At 39.9% G+C, this 6398-nt stretch overlaps 1 protein-coding gene and 1 pseudogene across 1 annotated transcript in view; one reads left to right on the top strand and one right to left on the bottom strand.

The window, feature by feature from the left end:
* LOC102869211 (chromosome unknown open reading frame, human C3orf67) overlaps positions 1-6398 on the bottom strand; it is a 367433-nt gene that overhangs the window by 305310 nt on the left and 55725 nt on the right. The gene's annotated exons all lie outside the window — the stretch shown is intronic.
* Positions 396-821, top strand: LOC102872857 (annotated as a pseudogene).

Below are 6398 nucleotides of genomic sequence, written 5' to 3'. Positions count from 1 at the left end.
TGGGTGTGTCGGAGGCAGTGCGATTGGCACAGGGTAGAGCAGGGGTTTGGGCTGTTGTACATAGTAGGGTCGCTATGAGTCGCAAGCGACTCAACGGCACATAACAACAACTTTACATTCAGCATAACCAAAATGTCTTTAAGAATGGAAAGCTTATGGAAGTATTTTCCAAAAGCATGTGGAAACATTTACTCATTTGTCTATTGATTTTACTGAGCAACTATCATGTGGTAGGCAGAGTTTATGAATTAAAATCTCATTTAAAGTTCAAAAACCTAAGACACATCTATTTAGTAACTTAAGCATTAAGAATTAATTGCCAAAAAAGGGGCCGCAGGCTGGAGCGGGAGGGGCCGGGCGCAGGAGGGAGCAAAGCAGCGCCAGCAGCCAGCGAGATGCAGTACCCAGCCTTCCTCCTCGCCCTCCTCACCCTACTGGCGCTCACTTCCGCTGCAGCCAAAAAGAAAGATAAAGGAAAGAAGGGCGGTCTGGGGAGCGAATGCAAGGAGTGGGCCTGGGGGCCCTGTAGCCCCAGCAGCAAGGACTGCGGAGTAGGTTTCCCTGAGGACACCTGCGGTACTCAGACCCAGCGCATCCGGCGCAGGGTGCCATGCAACTGGAAGGAGTTTGGAAGCTACTGCAAGTACAAGTTTGAGAGCTGGGGCGCGCATGATGGAGGCACTGACACCAAAGCCCGCCAGGGCACACTGAAGAAGGCGCGGTACAATGCCCAGTGTCAGGAGTCGATCCTCGTGATGAAGCCCTGCACCCCCAAGACCAAAACCAAGACCAAAGCCAAGAAAGGGAAGGGAAAGGCCTAGAGGCCTGAATGCCAAGGAGCCTGGCTTCACCCTCCTGCAGGCCCAAGATATAACCCACCAGTGCCTTTTTTCGACACTAGCTTTATCAATCACGCTCCGCCTCTCCTCACTCCCCCACATATATCCCCTCACCCCAAGCAACCCAGATTGGGGAGGGTCCCTGGATTCTGGGAAGTTTGCGCCTCCTCCCAAAAATATTTGATTTCCACTTGCCCTCCCCACTCTGTGTTCTTTCCCACAATGACACCGTGACTAAGAAACAAAATAAACCACCTTTCCCCCGCCCCCCAAAAAAAGAATTAATTGCCAACCATACAATTTTTATTTTAAGAACTATTGAGGTAGATTCTGACTGCTACCAAGGAAAAAACAATTCATGTTGCTCATAAACCACTACCAAAGATATTTAAATCCCACTGCCATCAAGTTGATTTCTCCTCATAATATACTTTTAGGATACAAGAGTATATAACTGTTCCATTGGATTTCTGAGACTACAACATTCATGGAAGCAGGATGCCACATCTTTGTCCGGTGGAACAGCTGGGGGGCTGGGGGGGGTGGTTGGAACCACTAATCTTTGTATTAGTTGTTGTATACTGTAGTGTTGGAAACAACCCATAGATGACCCTGCGGGGGGTAGGGGGAGGCAGTTAACGGCATGGGACGAGATTGCCTATCCTTTTCTGGCAGAGCAGGTGGTGGATTTGAACCACATGCTTTTGGGATTGCAGTGCAGCTTCTTGCCAGCAGCATGCTACCAGGACTCCTAACATCATAGAGAGAACTACTAACTTAGAATTCTTAGTCTCATCCACAAATCTCCCATGCATGGTGTGGCCTCCGGTGCAGTTAGTGGTGCTAAATCATTGTTCTTGGTCTTACCAATTTATGGTCATCCTTTCTTTTTTACCTTTCTTCCTCATCTCAATGACTGTTGTTCATAAGTTCATACAAAAAGGAGGGCTCTTGTCACTCTTTTAACAAGAACCAGCCTTTGAAAAGGACCTTTTCTTTTTTCTTTTTTTTGTGTGTGTGTACTATCAAATCGGATCTGACTGGTACAGGAGGAGATTGCACCCCCTCTCCAGCAGAGGATTTGATGGATTCAAACAATGTACCTCTGGGATTGCAGTGCAGCTTCTTGCCACTAGGCCACCTGAGCTCCTTGAAAAGGACCTACTTTTTAAAAATCAGCAGACAATCTTCACATGAAGTAGGTATTTTTTCTTTTACATAAAAAGAAACTGAGGAGCTCAGAAAATGGAATCAGTTGTCCAAGGTCTTGGTTACTGCCTAAGCTGTAACACATCCAGGATTTGACTAAAAATTTTGTGCTCTTTCCTGTAGTTATGTGATGAATCAAAAGATCTATATGATAAGCATTTTAAAAGTTACCAGAGGGAGGAAATGCACTGATTAACCATACAAAAAAATTAAGCCAGAAAAAGGGAAAACCCCCCGACAAAACCTAAAAGGCCTAAAGAATGATGAAACACTATGAATATGATTCTCAGCCATCTGAAGGCAGATTCTCATTTTATGCATTATAACAACCTAGTTTCTTCCTTTTCTCTTTTTCTTTTATTTTTTTCCCCAGGGGAAACACCTCTCCCCCCCAAAAAAACCCCACCAAGCCTAGAATGGGTGGAAGTAGGGCAAGCAGGTGCCAAGTTGTACAGAGAAGCTCTGAGTACGGAATAACGAGGAAAGGAAATGAACATTTGTTGAGCACTTCTATTTGTCAAAACTTTGTTTGTGTTTATAGATGTTACATAACCTAATGAATTTAAGATGTTCATACAGAGTTAATACTTTGCAAAAAAGGAACTTTCCGAACAATGCACGAAACAAGTTAGGTGAGTTTTTGAAGAGCAAGCTATAGCATTATTTGAGAGCTGGACTGTATTTCTAGCGCCTGTGGGTGGTATAAACAATTATGTGCTTGACTCTGAGCTGGAAGGTTGATGCTTTGAACTCACCCAAAAGGCATCTGGGAAGATGGGCCTGGAAATTTGCTTTCAAAGGAGCAGAACCATCAAAACCCCACGGGATGGTTCTACTGAGCTCACAGGCACCCCAAGAGTGAGGACCAACTCAAGGGCAGCAAACAACAACACAATTGTGGAAAGAACTGTGCTTACCTAGATTAACAGTCAGATATATGCCACACCAAGCCATACTTATGCCATTAAAAGAGCCAAATTAGAACTATAAGGCAGAGATACAGTGTTGGTGACCATCACAGGTCTAGACACAGACAGATGCAATCATAACATACTGGGGCAAAAGCCTAAAGACATGTTATTCATTTTCCTGACATGATATAAAAATGACATACCTGAACAAGTGTAAAAATGGTAAAAATACATTCCACCATTGCCCAGTATTCTGAGCAAAGTGTAAACTAATCTGCAAGAAGACTGTAACTACAACTTAAAACACAATATACCACATATAGCAGGATTAATGTTACTTTCATTGCCGCAGTTATAAACGGTTCTTTTCAATTCTGCTTTTTTAACTGACATTTTGCTCTTTGAGAAATATCATAATTAAACTGTGGAGAATATAAACCAGATTGTTGAGACACAGAAAGCAAAAAAAGGAGACACAAAATATTGAGAGAGCTGAGGTGGCCAGAAAACAATGGAAGGCCAGATTTTAAGAACTCAAAACAAAACAAAAAAAAAACCAGTCCATGTGGAATTCTACATCCAGTGAAAATATCCTTCAAAAAGAGAGGGAAATCAAAGACATTTACAGATACTAAAAGCAAAGAGAATCCATCGCCTACATACTTACAGTCAAAGAAAAGCTAGAAGTTCTTTTTACACAAAGGGAAAAGAGACCAGACAGAGCCATGAACCAGTACAAAGAAAACAGCTCAAGGAAGGATAAGCATCTAGCATAAATGTACTATCATCTGCTTCCAAGAGGTGATAGCCTTGAAAGTCCTGAACACACAGAGTCCACACGAGTCAGAATAAATTTGATGGCAATTTATAATAATAACATTATAAAATATAAAATTTTGAATATATAGCTGATTGGTTAAAACAAAAATTAAAAAATGTACTGGGGAAAAAACAAATGCAAAAATGGGGTAAATGTGGAATTATACTGTTTACACATACTAGAAATAAAATTACATAAGGTTACAAAATAGTAAAATATTATTTCAGGGCATCTTTGACCTTCTTGGGTAACGGAAACGTTCTGTTTCCTTCCGAGTAATAATTGTCTTAGGAGCCCTGTTGGCACAGTGTTTAAGTATCTGGCACACTGAAAGGTTTGAATCCACCAACGGTTCTACAGAAAACAGATGTGTCTGCCTCTTCCACAAAGTTTACGGACTGGAAGCCCTACAGGAATGTCGATTCTGTCTCACAGGGTCACCAGGAATCAAAATAGACTTTAGACCAATAGGATGCCCAATCATTTTCCTATTAGTATCAACTTTATATGAAAAAAAAAAATAAGAATCTTAATGAAACTTACAACATGAGAAAAAGCAAATGGTTCCTCTACAACGGAGAGGTGGTTTATGGGGAAAAAAAGGAGTTACATTCAGTCATGTCTGAAAAATGGAAAGGTAAACTTTAAAAGTAATCATTACTGATGAATAAGTCATTGTAAATTCTCGTTTTTATTACTACATTTCCTCTTCTGCTTCTCCTTCTAATTTTCCATGTTCTTACTTTGCTTCAGTGGGCAACACCCCCCCAAAAAAATCCAAACCCAACAATAAAAACTCATTCAAAATGTGCATAAACTAAGAACAGAGTCCAAGAGAGAGAATGCAGGTATCCTTCTAATTAAAAATATAAAATTTTGAACAAAATCTTGACCAAATTTTGAGCAAAGTTCCTGTGTTTTATTTCTCCATTTGCAATTGCACCCAAATGGGTGAAACTGCCAGGAAAATGGCATCCAGTTAAAAAGGTGTTAGTACATAAGATACAGATTTGGTGTAAAATACAATGTCTATGAACTTTGTAAGTAAACCACTATAAAAGTTAAAGAGAGAAAGAGAGAGAGAGAAGGAGAGGGAGAGGAGAGAGAGTTGGAATTTATAAGTGTGCAAGTACTGAAAGGGAAAATGTCACACATTTTTTCTATTTCTTTGAAGCTGTTTTCTCCCTAAGATGTCATAAGCTCTAGGGGGAACAAAACCTTTGTTTCCCAGTTAAAGCCTGTTAAATACTTCAAAACTGCAAGCCTATCTCCATCAAGGCAGGTTTTCTGAGGCTGTAAATCACACAGATCATGTCTGTCTTTTCTGAGGAGCAGCTGGTGGGTTTGAAATGCCTGCTTTGGGCTGGTAGCACAGAACTTCCTATTAAATACTGAGAGGAGCGTTCTGTGAGAAGAAGGCTCGTAAGGTGATTCTATCTTATTAATTTCAAGTATAAATGAAATAGTGCTTTATGTATGATTTAACTTTTTCTATGAGTCCACAAACACTAAATCTTTAAGACAAGAGTTGATTCCTGTAAGAGATCCCCATTAAGATATGAAGAGATTTTTTCCAGAACTAGGCTAAAGAAATAATATCCATTTTTGTTCAAAACTAGGAAGACTGTCTTTTCCTCTGGCCCTTGTTCTGTGGACTGAGGACCTCACAATATATGGATACACACTGAAGGTTTGTGTCATTCACTTCAGTAGATGGCGGTGGTAGTATTTGTTGACTTTTAATGCTAAATTCCTTTCTGCCCCTGTTTGTATTTCTGTTTATTCCTGTTTGACAATTTCTGGGGGGAAATTGTTTTAAAAGGCAGTCCTTAGACTGTAAGCTTTCCTAAAAGGCTTTTGAAGGAAAACCAGGTAAATCCAATAGTTTCTGAACATGCTAAATCATAATATGATATAAAACAGTCACCTGAATCATTATACAAACTACCAAACATTTTTCTTGCACTTAGATTAAGTGCTAGCAGCATTTTGCTTAAGTGTTTATACAAGAGAAACCTATTTAATGTGCTAAGTGAACTTGAGTCCTAGCTAAATGGTGTTCCCCTGGACAAACTCTTAAGCCCTGGATTAAATTAGCCAAAAAAGATAAAAACTGTTTGGGGAGATTCAGACAATACAAAATTTCTTGTTGTTAAAAAAAAAATGTTGTTGTTGTTGTGTACTGTGGATTCGGAACCGGCCCATAGCTGACCCTCTGGCAGGTTTTCAGAGGCATTTAATTGCAAGGGCGGAGGCTGCCCATCCTTCTCCCATAGAGCAGCTGATAGATTTGAACTGCCTGCCTTTGGGCACCTTCTTACCACTAGGCACATAACAACAATTCATATTTAAAGATTCCTGGAAGCCTTCAGTTTTTAACAATTGCCACTGTGTGGTAATTTATTTTCATATCTAACCGAAAATTTCTGTTTAGTAGCTTAAATCCACTCTTTATAGTGCTTGCCTAAGGGAAAAGCAACTTTTGGATTATTATTTCTTACATAATTGGTGAAAATTATTTAATCAGTTGCAACATTTTGCGTACAGAAATAAATTTAATAAACATGTAAATAATCCTAGTAATTTAGGAGAGATACAGAAAATGTAATTTTTTTCATA

Source organism: Elephantulus edwardii, unplaced genomic scaffold, assembly GCF_000299155.1.
Source record: "Elephantulus edwardii isolate Elephantulus edwardi_28Jun2011 unplaced genomic scaffold, EleEdw1.0 scaffold00113, whole genome shotgun sequence".
In the NCBI taxonomy this organism is placed as follows: Eukaryota; Metazoa; Chordata; class Mammalia; order Macroscelidea; family Macroscelididae; genus Elephantulus; species Elephantulus edwardii.
Note: the sequence above shows the minus strand (reverse complement) of the source record. Positions and strands in the feature narration are given on the sequence as shown.